This window comes from Lissotriton vulgaris, chromosome 10 (assembly GCF_964263255.1).
Source record: "Lissotriton vulgaris chromosome 10, aLisVul1.2, whole genome shotgun sequence".
NCBI classification, from domain to species: domain Eukaryota; kingdom Metazoa; phylum Chordata; class Amphibia; order Caudata; family Salamandridae; genus Lissotriton; species Lissotriton vulgaris.
The window spans coordinates 10,057,084-10,082,458 of record NC_141698.1 but is presented as its reverse complement, the minus strand read 5'-3'; the positions used below and the strand labels follow the sequence as shown (position 1 = coordinate 10,082,458).

At 54.2% G+C, this 25,375-nt stretch overlaps 1 protein-coding gene across 3 annotated transcripts in view; it reads left to right on the top strand.

The window, feature by feature from the left end:
• WNK3 (WNK lysine deficient protein kinase 3) overlaps positions 1-25,375 on the top strand; it is a 794,746-nt gene that overhangs the window by 32,237 nt on the left and 737,134 nt on the right. Inside the window, exon 1 of one of the 3 annotated variants that reach the window (XM_086940175.1) lies at positions 4,633-4,748. The exons of the other annotated variants lie outside the window; for them this stretch is intronic. The gene's annotated coding sequence lies outside the window, so the exon portion shown is untranslated. Of the gene's footprint in view, positions 1-4,632; positions 4,749-25,375 lie in introns of those variants that run through there. 3 annotated transcript variants of the gene reach the window in all.

Sequence of the window (25,375 nt, the reverse complement as noted above, 5' to 3'; positions counted from 1 at the left end):
AACGCGCTCGATGGCCCCCTTGGCCAAGAGGGCCGTAACTTCCTCTCGTAGAAGTGTCAAGTGATCCCCCGACACGCGGTGGTACTGTGGTGGCATGGCTGGAGGGGATGCCTCGAAGGGGAGGGAGTAACCCCTTTGGACGATTTGCAGCACCCACCTGTCCGATGTGACAGTGCGCCAGTGGAGGTGGTGATGGCGAACCCTGCCCCCCACTGGCGTCACATGGGCCTGAAAGCTCGGACTAGGAAGGTTTGGAGGCGGATGCTGCAGGGGCGGGTGTGGACTGGCCTCGCCGCTGTCCCCGACCACCGCCACGGCGGTTTCCACGTCCGCCACCGCGCTGGACGGTAGTCTGCGGCCTGTGGCTGGCAGGACGTGTGGGGGCGCCCCTTCCTTGGCCAATAAAGGAGCGAAAAGCATCCATTTGCTGGCGCGGGCCGAGATGCCCAAGGACTTGGCCGTAGCCCTGGAGTCCTTAAAGCGCTCAAGCGCATGGTCTGCCTTGTCGCCAAAGAGGCGACTGCCATCAAACGGCATGTCCATAAGGGTGTTCTGGACATCAGCCGAAAAGTTGGCGGACCTCAACCACGCGTGGCGACTAATCGCCACCGTCGTTGCCATCGCTCTGCCCAGTGAGTCCGTTGTATCTAGTCCACACCAAATGGAGCACCATGCTGCATCTCGACCCTCTGCAAGGGCTTGGGTGAGTTTAGTCTGGACCTCCGCCGGACATTGTGGCAGCACGTCCACAACCGTGTCCCACAGAGAGTGGGTATAACGCTCCAAGAGGCACGCAGTGTTGACTGACCGCAGCCCTAAACTCAGGGAGGAGAATACTTTTTTTCCGTATAGCTCGTACCTCTTGGATTCCCGATCGGGGGGAGCCGTCAGGAATGCGGATTTGAGTTAGAGGCCTGGACGACCAGGCTCTCAGGGGTGGGATGGGTGAACAGGATGCAAGGGTCGCCCGGAGCCGGGCGGTGGCGTCTGGCCACGTTCCTATCTACAGGCTGACTTGTAGCGGGCTTGGACCAAGTGCCCAGAAGAACGTCAGACAAGGCCTCATTAAAAGGCAGCAGAGGCTGGTCCGAGCTTGCCTGCGGTTTAAGGACCTCAGTGAGGAGGTTAGTCCTCACGGCCGCGACGGGGAGCTCGAGGCACAAGGCCTTGGCCGCCCGCATCAGTACCACACTATAGGCATCCCCCTCCTCCATAGCCACGGTAGGAGGGCAGACAAAACCAGTGTCCGGCGAGGTGTCCAGACCACTGGCCTCCCCTAGCTCACCTGACCAGTCCTGATCAGACTGGCACTCCCGTGCCAGAGGTTCCTTAGACCCCTCCCAATCCCCCTCGCCACCCATCTCCTGATACTCGGGCCAAAGGATGAGGCCGGCTCATAGAAGTAGAAATCTCCCATTGGCGTCGAGAGCGGTGCCGAGCGGCGCTGGACCCGAATCGAGGGAGGGATCGGGGACGGCGCCACCCGGAAGCGGCGCCGGTGGCGACACCCTGGGGGCCGGCGCCTGCGAGGTCGACTGGCGAAGACCCGGATCCTGCGGGGGCCTGCGGCGCTGGGACCGAAGTCACCGGTGGTGTCGGGACCGATGTCCCCGGCGGTGTCGGGACCAAAGCACCTGACCCGCTGGGACCCCCAGTCAGGGCCGCTGGGCCCGAAGGCGCTGCGGAGCCTGACGGAGGAGTGAGGGACCTCCTGGCTGTGAGGAAGGCCTCGATATCCTCCGGCGTCGCATTCTGCCCAGGGACCGACGAGTATGAAGCAGGCCGCGACACCCGTGGCTCCAGCGGCGTCACCCGAACTCCCGGCCGCGTCACGCGAGTCGGAAGAGCGATGACGTCTCTTCGACTTCTTGTGCTTACCTGAGGACTTCGAACCCGAAGACCGAGGACGACTCCCGGAGCTATGGTGGCTCTGACCCCGCGACCGGTCCCTCGACCTCCTCGCTGACCGGGACCTCGAGCGGCGCGGGCCGGCTGCCGGAGCTCGAGTCTCTTGCGGGACCGCTCCCGCCTAGCTTTAGATGTCTAGGTTCGACAGTCAGAGCAGGCCTTGTCATCGTGGTCGAGGCCCAGGCAATGAAGACACCGGCGGTGGGGGTCGGTAACCGACATCAGTCGGTCGCAGGGATTAAACCTGGGCATCCCTACCAGCACCGTCTGAGTCGTTTGACTTCGAAAAGGATAAAAAATTATCAAAAAAGTTTAGTCAAAATTGACTGGGAGGGGGAGGGGGAGGGGGAACGGGAACGACTACCACTTTTTCCGGATCTGCTCTTGCTGGCGCGGAAAAAAGAACTGACGTCCGTGCGCGAGGGCGTCGTCTAAGTACTCCGGCGACGTCATCCCGGCTCCGGCGACGGACGCAGAGCCGCAGACTATGCCTACCGACGCGCAGGGGTACTGCTACGCCAAAGTTTCAGGATCCAGTCTGACGCCTGGGGATATTCTAAGATAAGGAATCTAATACTAACCTGTTTCTTTCAGATACTGGGGGTGCCTAGCATAAGTAGAGTGGACCTGCTACCCTGGGGGGTGTGGGTTGCATGGTATTTTACTTCTAGGCGTGGCACTTGGGTGTCTTGGCACAGATAGGGTGGACCTGCCAACTCGGCGGAGTGCATGACATTAAGCTTCTCGGCCTGGCAGTGGGTGTCTTGGCACTGGTAGAGCAGACTTGCCACCCTGGGTGACTGCATAACATTAAACTAATCGGCCGGGCGCTGGGTTCCTTGGCACACATAGCTCGTACCTGCCGCCCTTGGTGAATGTATGGCATTAAACTTGTCTGCCTGCTGCAGGTATTTTGGCACAGAAGTGGGAGCAGGTGAGAGCACAGGTAGAATAGACCTTCCACCCTAGAGTATACTAGGCATTAAAGATCTCAGCCTGGCACTGGGTCAGGTGTCATGGCACAGGTAGAGCGGACCTGCCACCCCGAGGAGGTGCATGTTAATAAACTTCTCGGTGTCTTGGCACAGAGCGGACACGCCATCCTAGGGTGTTGCATGGCATTAAACTTCTCGGCCTAGCGGCCGGTGTCTTGGCACAGAAATGGCTGTGGGTAAGGGCACAGGTAGAATAGACTTCCCACCCTGGGGTGGGCATGGCATTAAACTACTCTGTCTGGCACTTGGTGCCTTGGCACAGATTGAGCAGACCTGCCACATGGGGGTGCATGGTAGAACATTTCTCTGCTTGGCACTGGGTGTCTTGGCACAGGTAAAGCGGATCTGCTATCCCGAAGGGGGTGCATGGCATTAAACTTCTTGGCATGCCACTGGGTCGTCTTAGCACAGGTAGAGCGGACCTGCCACCTCAGGGGGTGGGGGGGGTGCATGGGTGTCTTGGCACAGGTAGTGTGGACCTGCCACCCCAGATGAGTATATGGCTTTAAACTTCTCGCTGTGTCACTGGGTGTTTTGGCATAGGTAGAGCAGACCTGCCACCCGGGGGTGCATGGCATTAAACTTCTCGGCGTGGCACTGTTTCTTGGCATAGGTAGAGCAGACCTGCCACTCTGGGGGGTGGAGGGGGTGCATGGCATTACACTTATCGGCTTGGCACTGGGTGTCTCGGCAGATGTGGGGCAGACCTGCCACTCCAGGGGGTGGTGGAGGGGTGCGTGGCATTACACTTCTCGACGTGGAACTGGGTATCTTGGCACAGGTGGGGCAGACCTGCCACTCCGGGGGGGGGGGGGGTCGCATGGCATTAAACTTCTCGGCCTGTCACTGGGTGTCTTGGCACAGGTGGGGCAGACCTGCCACTCCAGGGGGGGTGGGGGTGCGTGGCATTACACTTCTCGGCCTGGCACTGGGTGTCTTGGCTCAGGCGGGGCAGACCTGCCACTCCACGGGGATTTGGGTGGTGCGTGGCATTACACTTCTCGGCCTGGCACTGAGTGTCTTGGCACAGGTGGGGCACACCTGCAACTCCGGGAGGAGGGGGTGCGTGGCACTGGGTGTTTTGTGGCACTGGGTGTTTTGGCACAGGTGGGGCAGACCTGCCGCCCCGGGGTGCCTGGCACTGGGTGTCTTGGCACAGGTGGGGCAGACCTGCCACTCCAGGGGGAGGTGGGTGGGTGCGTGGCATTACACTTCTCGGCCTGGCACTGGGTGTCTTGGCTCAGGCGGGGCAGACCTGCCACTCCAGGGGGAGTTGGGGGGATACGTGGCATTACACTTCTCGGCCTGGCACTGAGTGTCTTGGCACAGGTGGGGCAGACCTGCCACTCCGGGGGGGGGGGTCCCTGGCACTGGGTGTCTTGGCACAGGTGGGGCAGACCTGTCGCCCCGGGGGTGCGTGGCATTCCCTCGTCGCCCCGGCGTCTCGCTCGGGCGCCTGCAGCCTCCTGAGAATGGCTGGAGCCGGTCGGACTCGTCGTGGATGCGATGCTGCCCTGGGGCCGCTGGCGGGGGGCCAAGAAAGGGGCCGTGCCGCCTCGGGCCCGGGGAGGGGACTGGGTGAGAAACCTCCCGGAGATCCTCTCTGTCACCCAGTGCCCCGGTGCCAGCCCCTGGGAGGGGCGAGCGCTACGTGTGCGCAGGAGACCGCCGGGCCCGGCGCAGAGGGCATTCCTTGCTGTGGAGCCGGCGAGGGCACGGGCAGGCTCTGGTGGAGCACAGGTGACCCCCTCGGAGAGGTGACGGCTGTCTGTGCGTCCTGTGAGGTGCGGGGTCTGTCCTGCGCCCTCGCCCTGCGCCTTCAGACACCCCTCGGAGCCCCTGGTGGTGAGATGGGGGCCAAGGGAATGAGTTTGTCTCGGCGTTGGAAAGATGCATATTGCTACTTTACGAGCCCGTTGCTCCCTGTCCCACGCTGCTCCCTGTCCCACGCTGCTCCCTGTCCCACATTGTCCCACGCTGCTCCCTGTCCCACGTTGTCCCACGCTGCTCTGTCCCAAGCTGCTCCCTGTCCCACGCTGCTCCCTGTCCCACGTTGTCCCACGCTGCTCTCTGTCCCACGCTGCTCCCTGTCCCACGTTGTCCCACGCTGCTCTCTGTCCCACGCTGCTCTCTGTCCCACGCTGCTCTCTGTCCCACGCTGCTCTCTGTCCCACGCTGCTCTCTGTCCCACGCTGCTCTCTGTCCCACGCTGCTCCCTGTCCCACGTTGTCCCACGCTGCTCCCTGTCCCACGTTGTCCCACGCTGCTCTCTGCCCCACGCTGCCCTCTGCCCCACGCTGCCCTCTGTCCCACGCTGCTCTCTGTCCCACGCTGCCCTCTGTCCCACGCTGCCCTCTGTCCCACGCTGCTCTCTGTCCCACGCTGCTCTCTGTCCCACGCTGCTCTCTGTCCCACGCTGCTCTGTCCCACGCTGCTCTCTGTCCCACGCTGCTCTCTGTCCCACGCTGCTCCCTGTCCCACGTTGTCCCACGCTGCTCTCTGCCCCACGCTGCTCTCTGCCCCACGCTGCTCTCTGCCCCACGCTGCTCTCTGCCCCACGCTGCTCTCTGCCCCACGCTGCTCTCTGTCCCACGCTGCTCTCTGTCCCACGCTGCTCTCTGTCCCACGCTGCTCTCTGTCCCACGCTGCTCCCTGTCCCACGTTGTCCCACGCTGCTCTCTGCCCCACGCTGCTCTCTGCCCCACGCTGCTCTCTGCCCCACGCTGCTCTCTGCCCCACGCTGCTCTCTGCCCCACGCTGCTCTCTGCCCCACGCTGCTCTCTGCCCCACGCTGCTCTCTGCCCCACGCTGCTCTCTGCCCCACGCTGCTCTCTGCCCCACGCTGCTCTCTGCCCCACGCTGCCCTCTGCCCCACGCTGCCCTCTGCCCCACGCTGCCCTCTGCCCCACGCTGCCCTCTGCCCCACGCTGCCCTCTGCCCCACGCTGCCCTCTGCCCCACGCTGCCCTCTGCCCCACGCTGCCCTCTGCCCCACGCTGCCCTCTGCCCCACGCTGCCCTCTGCCCCACGCTGCCCTCTGCCCCACGCTGCCCTCTGCCCCACGCTGCCCTCTGCCCCACGCTGCCCTCTGCCCCACGCTGCCCTCTGCCCCACGCTGCCCTCTGCCCCACGCTGCCCTCTGCCCCACGCTGCCCTCTGCCCCACGCTGCCCTCTGCCCCACGCTGCCCTCTGCCCCACGCTGCCCTCTGCCCCACGCTGCCCTCTGCCCCACGCTGCCCTCTGCCCCACGCTGCCCTCTGCCCCACGCTGCCCTCTGCCCCACGCTGCCCTCTGCCCCACGCTGCCCTCTGCCCCACGCTGCCCTCTGCCCCACGCTGCCCTCTGTCCCACGCTGCCCTCTGTCCCACGCTGCCCTCTGTCCCACGCTGCTCTCTGTCCCACGCTGCTCCCTGTCCCACGTTGTCCCACGCTGCTCTCTGTCCCACACTGCTCTCTGTCCCACGCTGCTCTCTGTCCCACGCTGCTCTCTGTCCCACGCTGCTCTCTGTCCCACGCTGCTCTCTGTCCCACGCTGCTCTCTGTCCCACGCTGCTCTCTGTCCCACGCTGCTCTCTGTCCCACGCTGCTCTCTGTCCCACGCTGCTCTCTGTCCCACGCTGCTCTCTGTCCCACGCTGCTCTCTGTCCCACGCTGCTCTCTGTCCCACGCTGCTCTCTGTCCCACGCTGCTCTCTGTCCCACGCTGCTCTCTGTCCCACGCTGCTCTCTGTCCCACGCTGCTCTCTGTCCCACGCTGCTCTCTGTCCCACGCTGCTCCCTGTCCCACGTTGCTCTCTGCCCCACGCTGCTCTCTGCCCCACGCTGCTCTCTGCCCCACGCTGCTCTCTGCCCCACGCTGCTCTCTGCCCCACGCTGCCCTCTGCCCCACGCTGCCCTCTGCCCCACGCTGCCCTCTGCCCCACGCTGCCCTCTGCCCCACGCTGCCCTCTGCCCCACGCTGCCCTCTGCCCCACGCTGCCCTCTGCCCCACGCTGCCCTCTGCCCCACGCTGCCCTCTGCCCCACGCTGCCCTCTGCCCCACGCTGCCCTCTGCCCCACGCTGCCCTCTGCCCCACGCTGCCCTCTGCCCCACGCTGCCCTCTGCCCCACGCTGCCCTCTGCCCCACGCTGCCCTCTGCCCCACGCTGCCCTCTGTCCCACGCTGCCCTCTGTCCCACGCTGCCCTCTGTCCCACGCTGCTCTCTGTCCCACGCTGCTCTCTGTCCCACGCTGCTCTCTGTCCCACGCTGCTCTCTGTCCCACGCTGCTCTCTGTCCCACGCTGCTCTCTGTCCAAATTTGCTCTGTGTCCCACGTTGTCCCACGCTGCTGTCCCACGTTGTCCCACGCTGCTCTCTGTCCCACGTTGTCCCACGCTGCTCTCTGTCCCACGTTGTCCCACGCTGCTCTCTGTCCCACGTTGTCCCACGCTGCTCTCTGTCCCACGTTGTCCCACGCTGCTCTCTGTCCCACGTTGTCCCACGCTGCTCTCTGTCCCACGTTGTCCCACGCTGCTCTCTGTCCCACGTTGTCCCACGCTGCTCTGTCCCACGTTGTCCCACGCTGCTCTGTCCCACGTTGTCCCCGCTGCTCTGTCCCACGCTGCTCTGTCCCACGTTGTCCCACGCTGCTCTGTCCCACGTTGTCCCACGCTGCTCTGTCCCACGTTGTCCCACGCTGCTCTGTCCCACGTTGTCCCACGCTGCTCTGTCCCACGTTGTCCCACGCTGCTCTGTCCCACGTTGTCCCACGCTGCTCTCTGTCCCACGTTGTCCCACGCTGCTCTCTGTCCCACGTTGTCCCACGCTGCTCTCTGTCCCACGTTGTCCCACTCTGCTCTCTGTCCCACGTTGTCCCACTCTGCTCTCTGTCCCACGTTGTCCCACTCTGCTCTCTGTCCCACGTTGTCCCACGCTGCTCTCTGTCCCACGTTGTCCCACGCTGCTCTCTGTCCCACGCTGCTCTCTGTCCCACGTTGTTCCACGTCCAAATTTGCTGTGTCCCACATTGTTTCACGTTGCTCTCTGTCCAAATTTGCTGTCGCACGCTGCTCTCTGTCCCACGCTGCTCTCTGTCCCACGCTGTTCTCTGTCCCACGCTGCTCTCTGTCCCACGCTGCTCTCTGTCCCACGCTGCTCTCTGTCCCACGCTGCTCTCTGTCCCACGCTGCTCTCTGTCCCACGCTGCTCTCTGTCCCACGCTGCGTTTGGAAAGCTTGAGGCTCTGGCCAGCTTCCCCCGTGCAGTGTTTAACGGTTTGGTTTAGGGCAGGCTGGCGTTTGGTTGAGACCTCTGTGTCCGCGTGGTCGCCGGGTAGACAGTGGGTTTGTGTTTTTTATGTTTCACCAGCACAGTGCTTTGGCTTTGCTTGTGAAATCTCTTGTATTTAATATATCTTAAAAGGGGGCTCCTATCGGTTCCTATTGTGGAATTACTGTGTTCATTCACTTGTGTGTGGAAGCTTTATTTTTTCTTAACCTCCCTTGGTTGCACGCATTTAGGATACTTCTACTAAAGCTGTTCACACTGTTTGAGCATCATTCACTGTCCAGATAAGATCTCTTCCCACTGAAAAGGTAGACCCCTTCTAACAGGATGCTGGAATGCTTGCTTTTTTATTGCTTAGTTGTGTAAAGCAGATGCTGTAGGAGAGTAGGATCTGCTTACTATGGTTACCCCCACTTTTTGCTGTGTTTCACTGATTTATCGACTTTAGTCTGGCTGGGGCCCTGCTAACCAGGACCCCAGCCTAGCGGTGCAAGGTGCCCACTAGAATAGTGGACATTTATTTATTTATTTATTAAAAAGGTTTTATATAGCGCTGGCTAGACCCGGAGGTATCGGAGCGCTTTACAAGGGTATCAGACAATAAATTGCAGGTTACAGCTTTACAAAGGATACACAGTTATCAGAGCATGGCAATTTTGGTTACAAGTAAGGTTGAGACAAACAAAAAGGAACATATAGGTAGGGGGAAAAAGCTGGCAGGGGGAGATATTCCGGGGATTGGGGGGGTAAGAGCAGGGGTAGTAGACCGAGAGTGGAGGCGGCAGAGAGGAGGGTTAGAGAGACGGCATGGTAAGAGGAGGGGAAGGGTGACTGGGACACAAACCGGCAGGCGAGTCAAAGCTGCGCCCAAAGTCCAGAAGCTGTGATCCCAGGGGGAGTGGTATCATTTCCCCATCTCTGTTGCGAGAGGCTCCCTAAGCGCAGTAGACTCTCTCAAAGGGGTCTCTGAGACTCCAAGGCCTACTTTACTGGATCCTTCCCCAAAATGGGGAGAGTGAGTGCTTTGGCAAGGGGTGCCATACCATACCTCAATTGTGAGTGGCTCCCTTGGCGCTGTGGACTCACTCAGCGGGTATGCTTCGACTCCAGCGTATATATCTTGGATCTTTCCCCAAAAAGGGGAGAAGGAGTGCTTGGTCAAAGGGCACAAAAGGACAGGGGGGTGAAGCGGGCATGGGGAAAGATTCAGGTGAAAGGGAATAGGAGCAAGGAAGTAGACAAAGAGCGAAAGAATGCTGAATAGGAACAGATAGATAGGAGACAAGGAAAAAGCAGAGTCACAGAAATACAATGGGGGTGGGGTGGGGGGGGGGCGGCAAGGCAGGGAGATGGGGAGAAAAACTGTGCCCAAAGTCCAACTGGGTAGGTGAAACAGAGAAGCTCCACCGGGCGTTAGACATAGTGCTCGGACTCCGCTATCGGGATGGGGATCAGGAGTATGCTCAGAGATTGTCATAGTATGTTGATTAGGTAGTGGTCACTACCAACCCCTCATTCACCTTAGCTCCATTTAAGACACGTCACATGCACAGACATGCACAAGCACATACAAATGAGCTCACACTCTCACACTCTCACACTCTCACACTCTCACACACTCTCACACTCTCACACACTCTCACACTCTCACACTCTCACACACTCTCACACACTCTCTCTCACACACACACACACACACACACACACACACACACACACACACACACACACACACACACACACACACACACACACACACACACACACACACACACACACACACACACACACACACACACACACACACACACACACACACACACACACACACACACACACACACACACACACACACACACACACACACACACACACACACACACACACACACGCGCTCCCGAACAAAAATACCCAAGGATGTACTCACAGGTACAAGCACACACACCGTCACACGCACAGACATGCGCAAGCACACACACACACACACACACATACAATCACATGCTCCCGAACAAAAATACCCAAGGATGTACTCACAGGTACAAGCACACACACCGTCACACGCACAGACATGCGCAAACACACACACACACACACACATACAATCACATGCTCCCGAACAAAAATACCCAAGGATGTACTCACAGGTACAAGCACACACACCGTCACACGCACAGACATGCGCAAGATGGGGAGAAAAACTGTGCCCAAAGTCCAACTGGGTAGGTGAAACAGAGAAGCTCCACCGGGCGTTAGACATAGTGCTCGGACTCCGCTATCGGGATGGGGATCAGGAGTATGCTCAGAGATTGTCATAGTATGTTGATTAGGTAGTGGTCACTACCAACCCCTCATTCACCTTAGCTCCATTTAAGACACGTCACATGCACAGACATGCACAAGCACATACAAATGAGCTCACACTCTCACACTCTCACACTCTCACACTCTCTCACACTCTCACACTCTCACACACTCTCACACTCTCACACACACACACACACACACACACACACACACACACACACACACACACACACACACACACACACACACACACACACACACACACACACACACGCGCTCCCGAACAAAAATACCCAAGGATGTACTCACAGGTACAAGCACACACACCGTCACACGCACAGACATGCGCAAGCACACACACACACACACACACACACACACACACATACAATCACATGCTCCCGAACAAAAATACCCAAGGATGTACTCACAGGTACAAGCACACACACCGTCACACGCACAGACATGCGCAAGCACACACAAATGTGCACACACACACACACACACACACATACAATCACATGCTCCCGAACAAAAATACCCAAGGATGTACTCACAGGTACAAGCACACACACTGTCACACGCACAGACATGCGCAAGCACACACAAATGTGCACACACACTCTCATACGCGAACAGAGGGCGCAAGTTGCTGGTGAGCCCAATGATGGCACGTATCGACATGCAGGAGCAATTGTTTACTGATCTAGTCGGGCACCTAGGGAAATTTAAAAGGTGAGGAATATGCAGATAGAAGTATCCACCAGAAGCAACAGTGCCTGAAGTTCAGCCACAGCCACCTTGCTAAGACTCAGACTAAACACATTCCTCAGGTCAAGTGCCTCGGATCTGGAACTAAACAAAACCTCCAAGCTTCCCTGAAAGAAGATTCTCACATAATGATCTCTGCTGGTCAAATGGTTCCAAAGGGAGGAGGACTCAAATGGTCAGCAGGGCTGGGAAAGAGTAACTTATCAAGCACTCGTGATGTGAACAACACCGTGCCAGCCCCACTTTCATTACGTAGACAACCAACTACCAAAAGAATCTGCTGGTGCTAAGTGTACATGGCAAGTTAATGGTAAGACTTCTTTTGCAGGGGTTACTACTCTGGGTACGGGCTAAGCTCCTCTTCCTCTATGCCCATTCAATCCACACCCTCTATGTGGAAGTGGGACGTGCATGCAGAGGCAACAATAGTACTACTTAGAGTCCTGTTTGGATGTACCAACACTAGAGGTAAGAGAGGAAACCGACTTCATCTTCCAGAATATATATGACCCCACACTTCCATTCCTTACCAATGTTGGGGTGATCCGTTCACGAGTCGAACTTCTCTAAAGAGCTTTTGTAGGCTTGTTGGGTTCAGCGGGGTCTTTGTTGCCACCTCTCTGCCAGTCAGGATGTGTCGTGCCAGCTTGCCTATCCCGATAGTCTTGGCTCCCAAGGATCGGCTTGAGCACGTCGTCCCCTTCTCAGACCGGCTGCCACCCAGGGTAGAGTGGCCATCAGTGGCGTGAGTTCAGGGTGGGGGTTCCCGATCGGTCAGCGGCATCGGCGGGGTTAGTAGGCACTGGGGGTGCACACCCTGCCAGAAGCGGCACGGTGCCATTGGAGGCCTGTGACCGTGGCAGACCACGACTATCCCTTATGATTCTCATCCATTTCCCTCCATAACCAAAACAATTGAACCGATGGGCACCGAGGGAAGGGCACTTCGGTCGCTTCCTCTCGCAGGTTCCAAACGATTTCCTTGTTGCTACTTAATCCTTTTGATGCAGTGTTCTTTCTTGCGCCCTCTTGCTACTTTCCAATTTTTTAACGAAACCTACAACCCCGGGGGACAGCTTCTCACAGATGCTTTAGCCTTGGAACGTTTGTGGCATTTCCAATTCATGCTTCTGTGCCTTTCTTTGCACTTTGTAGGTAATCTTACATTGATTTTTTCAACTTTGGTCATTATGATCAAATTCTAAATGTTGTAATAAACATTGCATGCTAAAAATAAAGTTAACATGCAAGACCTATGCTACATTTTACTATTGAACCAACAGCCGCCAGTGCAGTAACTTGCAGACAACAGGGTCATGATTTGAATGGTGCAGTGGCACTGTGGCCAAAAGCTATAGGGAACCACACTAAACCCAGATTATTGCAAAATGTTACTACTAAACGAGTCAGTCACCAGTGCATTTATCTAACCGGAAATAGTCATGATTTGGATGGTGCAGCAGATGCAGTGACAAAAGTTGGCATAACTCCTCTAAACACCAAATATTACTATATTTTACTACTAAACAGGGAGCCACAAATGCAGTAATATTGCAGGCACTCGGTGCATGATTTGAATGGTGCAGCAAGTGCAGTGGCACTGGGCTCAAAAGTTGTGAGAACTCCGCTCAACCCCAAATATTGCTATTACATCAATTAATTATATTATTCCCCCTCTTTCATTTTTTCAAACTTTTGCTATTATCTGCACTATACCACTAGTAACAGCACAATATATTGCCTTTTTGTACATAAATAAGTCATAATACTTTAGCAGACTTTATGTAACTTATATTGTATAAATACTCAGCAAGCTACAACTTTCTACAAAAAAAGCTTAATTATTAATCGCATAGGTGAAACCTAATGCATTTACCAGAGCTTGCTTTCAGCATGACACCTGGATATGGTCTGTGCTGCAATCTGAACTGAAAGTACAAAACACAGTAAGGGCTTGTGTTGTGCGCAGTGTGTTGTCCAAAAGTCTCTTCGTATGGTCCAGGCCGAGAGGCTGTCTAGAGCCGGCCCCTCAGAACTGATGCCCAGGCCTTCACTGCCTCGCCCTCCAGGGTTCACCCCATCTCCAGGGTGCCTGCATCACTTCTGCCTCGCCAGTGATGCCTCGCCCTCCAGGGGTCGCCTCGTCTCCACGGTACCTACATCACTCCTGCCTCGCCCTCCAGGGGTCGCCTCGTCTCCACGGTACCTGCATCACTCCTGCCTCGCCCACCAATGGTGGCCCGTCTCCAGGGTGCCCTCATCACTTCTGCAACGTCCACCAGGGTTGCCCTGTCTCCAGAGTTCCTGTAATACTTCTTCATCGCCCTTGGGGTGTCCCCCCATCCACAGGGTGCCTGCATCGCTTCTGCTTCCCCAGCGATGCCTTGCCCTCCAGGGGTCGTCTCATCTCCACGGTACCTGCATCACTCCTGCCTCGCCCACCCGGGGTGGCCCGTCTTCAGGTTGCCTGAATCGCTTCTGCCTCACCCACCAAGGGTCACCCCATCTACAGGGTCCCTGCTTGACCACTGCTTCGCCCATCGGGGTCGATCCATCTCCAGGGTGCCTGCATCACTTCTGCCTCGCTCATGGGGGTCGCTCCATCTCCATGGTGGCTGCATCATTCTGCCTCACCCTGTGTCTGCGGTGCCTGCATTACTTCTGCCTTGCCCTCCACGGGTTGTGTCCTGTCCAGGGTGCCAGCATGACAACTGCCTCGCCCACCAAGGCTTGCCCCGTCACTTGTGCTTCCCTTTCATGTCTTAACACTGTTCTGCTGTGGCTCTTGGGCCATAATCAATCTAACCTTTGATACGTTTAATGCAGCCAGCGCAGAAGCAGTGTGTGTCTACCGTGCCTGCATTACTCCAAGGGAATTCATGCAGTGCGTGTTCTCGAGTGCACAGTGGGCGTCCTCTGGGCCTGCATTACTCTGGAATTCATGCAGTGCTTGTTGCTGAGTGCAAAGTGGGTGTCGGCTGAGCCTGCATTACTCTGAGGGAACTCGTGCAGTGCTCTTTGCTGAGTGCAGAGTGGGTGTCCGCTGGGCGTGCAATACTCTGCTGGGCCTGCATTACTCTGAGGGAACTCGTCCATGCTAGTTGCTGAGTCCAGAGTGGGCGTCCACTGGGCCTGCATTACTCCGTAATTCGTGCAGTGCCCGTTGCTGCGTGCAGAGTGGGCGTCCGCTGGGCCTGCATTACTCCAAGGGAATTTGTGCAGTGCTTGTTGCTGAGTGCAAAGTGAGCGTCTGCTGAGCCTGCATTACTCAGAGGGAACTCGTGCAGTGCCCGTGGCTGAGTGCAGAGTTGGCGTCCACTTGGCCTGCATTACTCTGCAGGAACTCGTGCAGTGCTGCAGAGGCCTGAGGGCACAGTCTGAAGCCTTCTGTTGGTGCCCAGAGGTCGCTTCCACACCTCTGATGGGCAGAGGGCACAGTCTGAAGCCCCCACTGTAGGTGCCCGGAGGCTGCTTCCACGCGTCTGTGGGTCACACCTCCCTGCGTTGGTGCTGCCACGATGGTCAGAAGGCAGTCTGAAGCCTTCTGTGGGTGCCCGTAAGCCACCTCCAAACCTCTGATGGGAAGAGGGCCCAGTCTGAAGTCCCACTGTGGGCGTCCAATGGCCGCCTCCACGCCTCTGTGAGTCACGCCTCCCTGCATTGGTGCTGCTGTGATGGGCAGAGGGCACAGCCTGAAGCCCCACTGTGGGTGCCCGGAGGCAGCTTCCACGCGTCTGTGGGTCACACCTCCATGCGTTGGTGCTGCCATGATGGGCAGTTTGATGCCTTCTTTGGGTGCCCAGAGGCTGCCTCCATGTGTCTTTGGGTTTCGCCTCCCCGCATTGGTGCTGCTGTGATGGTCAGAGGGCACAGTCTGAAGCCCCACTGTGGGTGTCCAATGACCGCCTCCACGCCTCCCTGCATTGGTGCTGCTGTGATGGGCAGAGGGCCCAGACTGAAGCCTTCTGTGGGTGCCCAGAGGCCGCCTCCATGTGTCTTTGGGTTATGCCTCCCTGCATTGGTGCTGCTGTGATGGGCAGAGGGCACAGTCTGAAGCCCCACTGTGGGTGTCCAATGATCGCCTCCTTGCATTGGTGCTGCTGTGATGGGCAGAGGGCCCAGTCTGAAGCCTTCTGTGGGTGCCCAGAGGCCGCCTCCATGGGTCTGTGGGCCACACCTCCCTGTGATGTACACCGTCCAGACGTCTGTCTGCGTTTCTGTCCTAGTTACAATGTTCACGTGTGGCTGTCTGCAGTGGCAGTGCTCCGGCTTTCACTGCCATCAGTGCATCTGAAATCTACCCCGAACAAAGTTCCTTAATCCCCCTATTGCCAGTTTCCAGTCGTATACCCTGCTGTGTGTGAGCCAGGGTGGGTACGGACCCAGCCCAAGGCTTTGCAGAACACGTGCTGCTCAGGTGCTAGCACCGGCTGCACAATGCTGCCTTTGTGTTACTTCCACAGAGGCTGTCGTGTACCAATGCTTCTTTGTTTCTCCATCTCCGTAGACTAGCTCTTTGTAGGGTGCCAGTCACTGAAGGGTCATGGGGCCACCCTGAGTTCATCGCTTGCCTTGTGCCCAGGCAGCAGTGCTGTGCAATCTAACCCCAGGGTACTACCTTTGTCCAGGGGGTTTCACACCTGCGAAGGCGGGGGCCTAGGACGTGGGATGGAAATGGCCGCGCTGGGATGGGCTAGTGGTGTGTAGAGCTCACAAGTTGCATCAGTGCTGTGTAATCTAACCCCATGGTATCTGTGTCCAGGGCTTGTTCACACCTGCGAAGGCGGGGGCCTTGGACGTGGGATGGAAATGGCCGCACCGGGATGGGCTAGTGGTGTGCAGAGCTCACAAGTAGGATCAGTGCTGTGCAATCTAACCCCATGGGGCCTTCTTCCAGGGGGTTTCACACCTGCGAAGGCGGGGGCCTTTGACGTGGGATGGAAATGGCCGCACCGGGATGGGCTAGTGGTGTGCAGAGCTCACAAGTAGGATCAGTGCTGTGTAATCTAACCCCATGGGGCCTTCTTCCAGGGGGTTTCACACCTGCGAAGGCGCGGGCCTTTGACGTGGGATGGAAATGGCCGCACCGGGATGGGCTAGTGGTGTGCAGAGCTCACAAGTAGGATCAGTGCTGTGTAATCTAACCCCATGGGGCCTTCTTCCAGGGGGTTTCACACCTGCGAAGGCGCGGGCCTTTGACGTGGGATGGAAATGGCCGCACCGGGATGGGCTAGTGGTGTGTAGAGTTCACAAGTAGCATCAGTGCTGTGCAATCTAACCCCATGGGGCCTCTGTCCATGGGGGTTCACACCTGCGAAGGCTTTTGGATGAGGGACAGCAGAACGCCACATGCCCATGGTTTGGATTGTTAGTCGCAGTTGTATTTTTTGCAGGACACAAAGTTGGACACGTACACTGCATTCTATACACTCATACATGTTTTATCAAGTTCTAACAAAGTCTCTGGCAGAGCTTCTTCTGAAGAGGATCTTGTGCCTAGAAATGAAAGTGCCTGAAGTGTTCGGCCTGTGCTTGTTCATAGTAGAGCGATTACTCTTGCGATTCGTGGCCTAGAGAGGTTGCCTAGTTGTGTCTGGGGCTTTACTTGTTGCCCCATGAAACTTGTGATCCTGCACCAATGCAAGAAATCCTCATCTTTCTGATGACCGCCGCTTTGCCTGTATACGTTGGTTTTTTGATTATCTGTCAAACGCATCTCAAGCTGTGGCACATAGAAGTAAGCCTCTGTCAGGTACAGGCTGGGCTCTGTTGGAGCCCTCCGAGGAAAAACTGCCTCAATAACTGCCTTCTTTGAAGTAGTAAGAGAAGTATGGCAAAAGCAGGTTTCGATTTGTCAGTGAATGGAGTGAAGCTTAAAGTTGGCCGTGATCTACTGCCTTTTCTTTGAACAACCACCCGGGTTTGTTGTCCAGTAAATGGGGGACAAGGAAGTGATGAAAAACGTACGCCCAGAGAACATGGTCTGAAGTGGTTACTGAGACGGCAGCAGAAGCCTGCAGATTCTAATTGCAAGAAGCTTTAGAGTGATAATTGATCGGGGAGGAGGTTGATCGCTAGGAGATTGTCTCAAACAGACTATGTATGGTTTGCAAACTAGTTGTGGTAAATCCACCAATCCAGGAGAAAGTTCAAAAGGATTTACTGGAGAGACTGCACAGCCTGCAGTCCAGGCAGGCAACTTCCCCTGTCCCCACCATTCTAGATCCAGAACCCAGGCTGGGAAACCGGTATAGCAATGACATTTGAGAAATAACAAACCTCTTTAGCTGATCCCAGGAAACTATATAAATGCACACCCAATGTAACACTAGTCCTAAAAGGTTCGAAGTTGTTTTAGGGTCAAATTCCATGATGTGGGATGGAAATGGCATTCGCTCACTTCTAAGTGAACCTGGGGTTGCAGAATTAATCTTGAATGTTGCTGTGGCCAAGTTCCAGGAGGTATGACACGTTTTGACTCCACTTTGATAGTTGGTTCAGTAATTTAGAAGTAGAAGGGTTAAGAAAGGAAGAGCAGCACACCATGGTTGGAATGTCGACATTCGTTTCTTGCAATAAAAAAATGTCTTGAACATTTGAAGTGTACCTGTACTTCAGCTTTAGTATTAAAACTTCTCAGAAGTCCCCATACATCTGTGATGGTAAGGCCAACTAATAGATCTAGCAATGATTCTTTCTATGTAATCCTTCCTTGAGAAGGAAGTACTGAGTCTGAGGGACATTTGTAGAAAATAGGGCAGAATCCGTGAGAGCGGGATACGAGGTACTGGCAGTGTCAGCATTGGTCTTGTTGGAAGGATGAAATAGAGAGACACTCGATCCCTGAAGGGAAATTTGCTCATACTAGAAGTAACCAATGTAGCAGGCAATCTGGTATGTAGCAGACGATAAACTGTTTGTCCCCTTAGCAACATATTTCAGAGAGCCCCAGATCCCGCTCAACATTTATCAGACAACCAGGCGATCAGTCAGTAGACTGTGACGGTCGTGATCCTTTTCATTTTAGTTAAGGGATCTACAACTTTCTAGTGGATGGGAGGGGTCACTTTCCACTGATCAAGTTCTTAAGTTCAGTCCTGTAGTAGCGCTCCAGCTATACAAAAAGGATGCACGGCCTTTCGAAATCCTGTATAATTAAATCCTCTTGGTCCATACATGGTGAATCCTGCACCGCTAGAACTGGTCACCATAAAAGTCCCATTGGCAATAATTAAGAGTCAAAAGGCACCTGGTTTGTCGTCTTTCATCAGTCTGTATCTTGTAATGCTGGACTAAATATTCCTTCCTGTTTTTTGGTTGAGTAATTTGTTTTGGAAGAACTGGGGCGGCCAGTGATTAAACCGGTTTATATAAAGGGAAATCATTGTAATTTTAATTCTCACTATTCAATTTCCCTTCCCGACAAAATGGCTAACATCGACCTGAAGCCGGCATGTGGAGTCTTGAAAGTGGAATCCAGGCGGAGGGGCTGATCAGTGAGACCCTCTGGGTTTTGGTGGGGCCGTCGCACTTTGTGCCTGGGATTTATTGTGTGGTACTTGGAAAGGGACGTGTTCTGTTGATGAACTTTTAACAGAAAATACTGCACAACTGTGATGTGCATGCTTTTTTACATATTGCTCATGAAAATGTATTCTGCTAATTGTTTGGGTCAGTTGTAATAAGCTCTTGTAATACCTACATATATGCTCCTTGATGTGGATGAAAGAGGGGATGAGGACTGGAGGCACCTGGAACAAGGCCTGAGACGCAAGGTGTGGGGCTAGGAGCTGGCTGTGTACAGCCAACCTTCTTTCTGTCAGAGGTTGGCCTTTCTCCACTGCGCCCCTCAGGCCACAGCCCTGTAGGCGCTACAAGAAGCACGGAGGACTTCTGCTTTGTTTCTGTATTTCTGTCACTAAGGACCAGGCTGATGGAGGACACTGCTGGAGTTTAGATATGTGCCCATAGCTCTGTTCCCTCCTAATGATCAGTGTCTTGCTTCATTCTCTGCTCCCTTCTCCCACTGAAAGTTACCATTATACAACGAACTTCAGAAGCTGGCAGCCAGAATGTCTTGGCCTCCTACAGTGGACCAGATGAAGCCCCCTGTAAAAGAGTTCCAGTGGCTGCTGATGGGTGAACGAACTAAATGGAAAGGCGTGTGCACCAGCTGCAAGGGTTCTGGGAAAATGTCTCGACACCTAGAGAGAACGTACATAACCCGGTGGCAGAGGGTTCGCGGAAGCTGTGGTAGTGTGTGGTGGCTTACCCTGTATCTGTTTTTTTACTTGTAATTTTTAAACCGCATGTTTCGTGTTAATCGGAGCTGTTTGCCTCACTTTGCCTCACCTTTCATCTACCAGCTCCCCTAGCCTCGTTAAAGGCACGGCTTTGTGCCGCTTGTAACCGGAGGGCTGACGGGGTTGCTGGCGCCATATTGGAAAGAGGCACTACAGGCTCTACAGGTCAGCGCTCTATCCCTCGCGCTCCTGACCTATTTTGGACTCCCCATACGCACGCGCAGCAGACGCACATAACCCGGTGGCAGAGGGATCGCGGAAGCTGTGGTCGTGTGTGGTTACTTACCCTGTATCTGTTTTTTAACTTGTAATTTTTTAACCGCATGTTTCGTGTTCATTGGAGCTGTTTGCCTCACTTTGCCTCACCTTTCATCTACCAGCTCCCCTAGCCTCGTTCCGGCACAGCTGTGTGCCGCTTGTAACCGGAGGGCTGACTGGGTTGCTGGCGCCATATTGGAAAGGGGCACTACAGGCTCTACAGGTCAGCGCTCTAAGGGACGCCCCATGTGCTCGTGCACCGGGTGCGCCGGTGTCGCGCCAATGGCAAGCCAGTCTGCGGCCGGCTGGGGCACCGCACTATGCCCGTTTATTAACTTATTCCCCGGAACAACTCTGTTTATGTCAAGGCCCTTGGTCGATAGGTGCCTCTACTGCCACTTATATTGATAAACTTGGCCTCAGCCGTGCAAACCACATGCCCTCTCTCCCCCCTAATATGCCATTTTCGCTTTCCCTCTGTGCTACTACGTTGGGGCCTCCCCCTCCTCTTTGCCCCGCGCCCACCATCTCTGCCTTCCTCCTTAATACTAGGTCTGCAGTCAAACACCATCTTGAACTGTTTGTCTTTTTGGACACTTATAAACCAGATCTTCTGTTTCTTACAGAAACCTGGTTTTGCCAAGACTCTCTACCAAACGTGCTAGTGGCTCTCCCTTCCTCCTACTACACCTTCTGCGCCGATCGGCCCGGGGGAAGGTTGGAGGTGGGGTCGCCCTGATCATCCGGTCCGGACTCCATTTTCAACTGCTATCCTTTCCTTCCATTCAGGCGGTCGACTGTTTAGTTGTTCGATCTAACTCTTTCCAGGTTCCCATTACCTGTGTTCTCATCTACCGCCCTCCACAGCAAACATCGCACTTTATTTCTGCCTTTCAGGAACTGTTGGCAAATCTAGCAGTAAATAATGTATCTGTCATGGTTCTTGGGGACTTTAACCTTTGGCCCTCTGACCCTGCTGAGGACGCTATGTCGAAAGAATTCACTGAACTTCTTCGCAGTTTAAACTTTCTGTCACACGTTCACACCCCTACTCATGTCCGAGGTCACATCTTGGATCAAATCTGGTCACTCAATATCCCTGTTTCTCCCCTTGTTGTCACGCCCTGCTCCTGGTCTGATCACTTTTTGATCTCGTTCTTTCTTGATTTAAGCCTTACTAAAAGACCCTCTTTCCCCAGGAACACCTGGGCTCGCTACTGGAATCATGTAGACGTGCCTTCTCTCTGTTCTTCTCTTTCTGCTTCCTGTCCTAACCTTGCAGAATTATCCCCATCATCTCAAGCAGACACCATCAATAATTGGCTTTCCAGAGCGGGTGATCAAGTGGCCCCGCTTAGGCGCGTCAGAATTAGACGCGCCCATGATGCCAATATATGGTTTAATGCCGAGCTTAAGGAGAAAAAACTCCCAGTCCGGCAGGCAGAGCGCACCTGGAGACGCGCCTACTGTCCTATGCTAAAATCACAGTACACTTCCACCTTGAATGAATATAAAAAAATCATCTTCCTCGCCAAGACCGACTATTTCTCCTCCAAAATTCTCTCGGCTGAAAACCAACCTAGGGAAATCTTTGCCACTGTCCATGAGCGGGCCTCCTCAGACAGGGTCAACCTCAAACCTTCCCCTTCCCAATCCCTCTGTGATTCTCTCAACGACTATTTTATTGAGAAAATCGCTGTCATCAAGGATAATATATCATTGCCCACCCCTTCCTTTTCTGACCCCCAACCTCCGCCTAATGTATCATATCTGGATCAAATACCTCCTCTGACTAAGGAAACTCTTCTACCCTTGCTCGTCAGAGTCCAGTCAGGATCTCCCTCGGATATCTGCCCTGCATATGTTTTGAGAGAGATTTTCTCGGCCTGTCCTTTGCCCCCTCTTACTTTTCTTAATGACTCTCTCAAGCGGGGCATTGTCCCAGACCTTCACAAATCAGCGATATTAGATCCTATTCTAAAGAAGCCCGGCGCAGACCCTTCCTCCCTCCCCAACTACCGGCTCATCTCCCTTCTCCCGTTCTTGGGTAAAGTCCTGGAGCGCCACGTCACTAGCGTCAGCTTAGCCCCGTGCCAGGCGGGCATTCGTCCATCACACTCCACCGAAAAAGTAGTTATTTCTGTCATGGACAAGCTCAGAGAGGGGATGGATGTCAACTTGCCCCAGGCACTGGTCCTCCTTGATTTGTCCGCCGCCTTCGACACGGTTGATCACTCCATCCTTCACACCCGTGTCGAGGCGGCTGGCATCAGGGGACCTGCACTGGCTTGGCTCACCTCCTTTCTGAGTGACCGCACACAGGCCGTCCACCTGGCCGACTTTTCCGCACCCTCACGCAAGGTTCAATGCGGTGTTCCTCAGGGCTCTTCCCTTTCCCCCCTTTTGTTTAACTTGTACATCTTCCCCCTTATTTTTGCTTTACAGCAGATGGAGGTCATGGTCTTCAACTATGCCGATAACCTCCAGCTTATTTTCAACCTTTCTCCTTCCCCTGGCTCCATCCATAATTTTCAATCAGTTATGATTTTTATCAGGGACTGGATGAACTGCAACTACCTTAAGTTAAACCCTGATAAAACTGAACTGGTACTTACAGGTGGTAGCTCCAGTCCCTGGACCCCTTTGTTTTGCCCCCCTGCCCTAGGTACCCCCCCTCACCTTCCCCCTTCAGTCAAAACACTAGGGATAAAACTCAACAATCATCTCACTTTGCATTCCCAGATTAGCGCAGTGGTTTCATCTTCCTTTCTGACTCTTCGTGCAATCCGTAAGATTTCCCGTTTTTTTCTCTTTTCTGCCCTGAAACTTATTCTTATAGCTATGGTTTTGTCACGCCTGGACTATGGCAACATCCTGTACAATGGTGTCCCTGCCTATAATCTCTGGCGCCTTCAACTGGTCCAAAATCAAGCTGCCCGCCTTATTGATGGCCTTCCTAAATCACATCACGTCACTCCCTTACTCAAAGCCCTTCACTGGCTCCCTATTAGAGAATCTTTTTAAGATGGGCTGCACGACCTTCCAGGCCCGCGCCGGAACCGCCCCAGCTTGCTTTAACTCTGAAATTAAAGCTTATACTCCTAGTAGAGAGCTGCGTTCCTTCTCCCAGTCCCTTCTTTCTGTGCCTCATTTTAGGAAAACAAAAGTTGGTGGCATGAAGTTCTCTGTTCTTGCCTCCACCTTTTGGAATACCCTTTCATTTACCATCAGGTCTTCCGCCTCTTACTTTGAGTTCCGTAAAGTGTTGAAGACCTTCCTTTTTTCCACAAGCCTTCTTGCCTTAGCGCCCGCGTTCTGTTTCCCTCAGGGTCCGTATCCCTAGCGCCAAGAAACCGCCTGGTAGCCGTGCGCTTAATAAGTACTTTAACTTTAACTTCAACTTCAACTGTCAACAGGGTCTACCTATCAGATCAACCAACCTTGCTTCAAGAGCTTTGGAGCTGAGCCCAATTACTTACCATTCAGGAACCTTCCTAAACGTTGGTATAGATGTGAAACCTGGGTCGTGATAAAGCGTCTTGAACATATTATCCTTCCCACCCCTCACCTCCTTATTGGTCTTTCCACTTGGTTCCCTGAAGTTACCAAAGTCTGTGCTCAACTTGTCACACATGGGCACGCAATAAAGGCCAGGGCAAACCTGTTAATTGAATTCCTAAAACAGGCTGAAGGCCCCTGGGGCCTTGAAACCGTGGTGGGCGCTGGAGTTCACCCACGAACAGTGGGTTAGATGCCCAAGGTACTTCTGAGAATGCCAGACGGGATTACACGCAATTGAAGGTTGTGCAGCACACATGCTTGACATATGAGGCGGGCATGTAAGTAGGGCTCCAGGAGTGCATCACCATCGTGGATTTCTGTCATGTGGTGTGGGTGTGCCCCACAGTCTCCCAATTCTGGGACAAGGTGGTGGCGAATGTGGCAGAAGTAGTGGGTGAGGCAGAGTTGACACTACAAAATGAGGCCGATGGCTGTTGGGCCTCATTCCACTCACAAAAACCAAAGCAAAACGTATTGTCTTATAGACTTGGCATATGTACTTCAAATCTCTACTATCCATATACAAACAAACAATAAGTAACCAAGTGCAAGGTAACCCAAACCGTAAGAAAAGACTGCCCAGATTAGGAATGCACAATTTTGTGGAAGTACATGTTCTATAAATGCTAATAACATAATGTAACACAAACTTGTGGAGAGTTTCCGATTTTATAGGTACAGCCCCAAAATATAAAACCAGTTTCTTGCAAAAGCCCTAGATTAAACTTTTGCTCGGGCTGAAATTACCTCAAACCAAATAAATCCATGTAATTTTTCTGTCCTAGCCAAACCGATGAAAGCAGGTCAGCTTCAGTCTTGACTACATTGCTTGCCGTGTGTTAGCCTGTCTACATTATTTTTAAAATATCCTTATTTAGTGTGTTAATCGTAAATACAGCATATAGAGGCAAAGCCCCGCTTCTTACAACCAAAGAACAGTGGCAGAATTAAGTCTGTGTCGATTACAGTCCCATTTGCTCTGGATAACATGTCTATATAAGCGTTGCCACGTTGCATTACCGATTTTCCCGGTCTAATTCTCTGGTTCCCCCTATCCATGCTCACTGGGGTAAGGGGCTATGGAGTTGGCCTGGGTGGAGTTCACGGAACTCCACAAAGTGACCCAAAAATTTGCGGAGTTAGGTAAGTTGTGCAGCTTGCGCTAATTTTAGCGCCGGGCGTTTGTCGCACACTGTAAAATCAACGGGCTGGCACCACACACAACGCAATAGGGTGCAGCTTCTTTCTGTCACACTAGTAGATGTTCCACGGGAGCGGCAGCTTCCTAAAGACAAGTGGCAGGTTTCTCAATACAAGCATTAGCGGCTAGCTGCAACCGCCCACGTTGAGCAATCTTGCTGGGAGGTGGTCTAATGTTCGATTTTTGTCACTCGTGCTCTCCAACTTAACGTTGGCGAGCCGTGAAAAAAAACTCTGTTCCGCAGAATTCTTTGGAACTCCGCACTCAACGCGGAGCACAGAGTGGCAAAATCTCTCGGGAGTATAGTTAACCACCCATGCGTAAACTGCTGAATGCTGTTTTATGTCTTTGCTGTTATGGATTTTGATTAATCTGAATAAAGTTATTGAAGGAACGATTTGAATGGTGCAGCAGGTGCAGTTTCACAGGGTCTAATAATTGTCAGATCTCCTCTAAACACATAATATTGCTATTACATCAATGAATTCTATTATTTCTGTTTCATTTCTCTACATTCTGCTGTTACCTGCACTATAGCACTAGTAACAGCACAGTATATTGCCGTTTTGTACTTAAACAAGACATAACACTTTAAATTATATTGTATAACTACTCAGCAAGCTATAGCTTACAACAAAAAACAGCTTATTAATCACATAGGCGAAACCTAATGCATTTTCCAATGCTTGTTTTTTGCAAGCTATCGATTAGAGCGGAGGAGTTCGCCGCATGAAAGGCTACTACTCTAATGTTAAGCCTTCTTAAGATCCGGATTCTCCGTTATCTACTGTCCAGGTGGCAGTCTC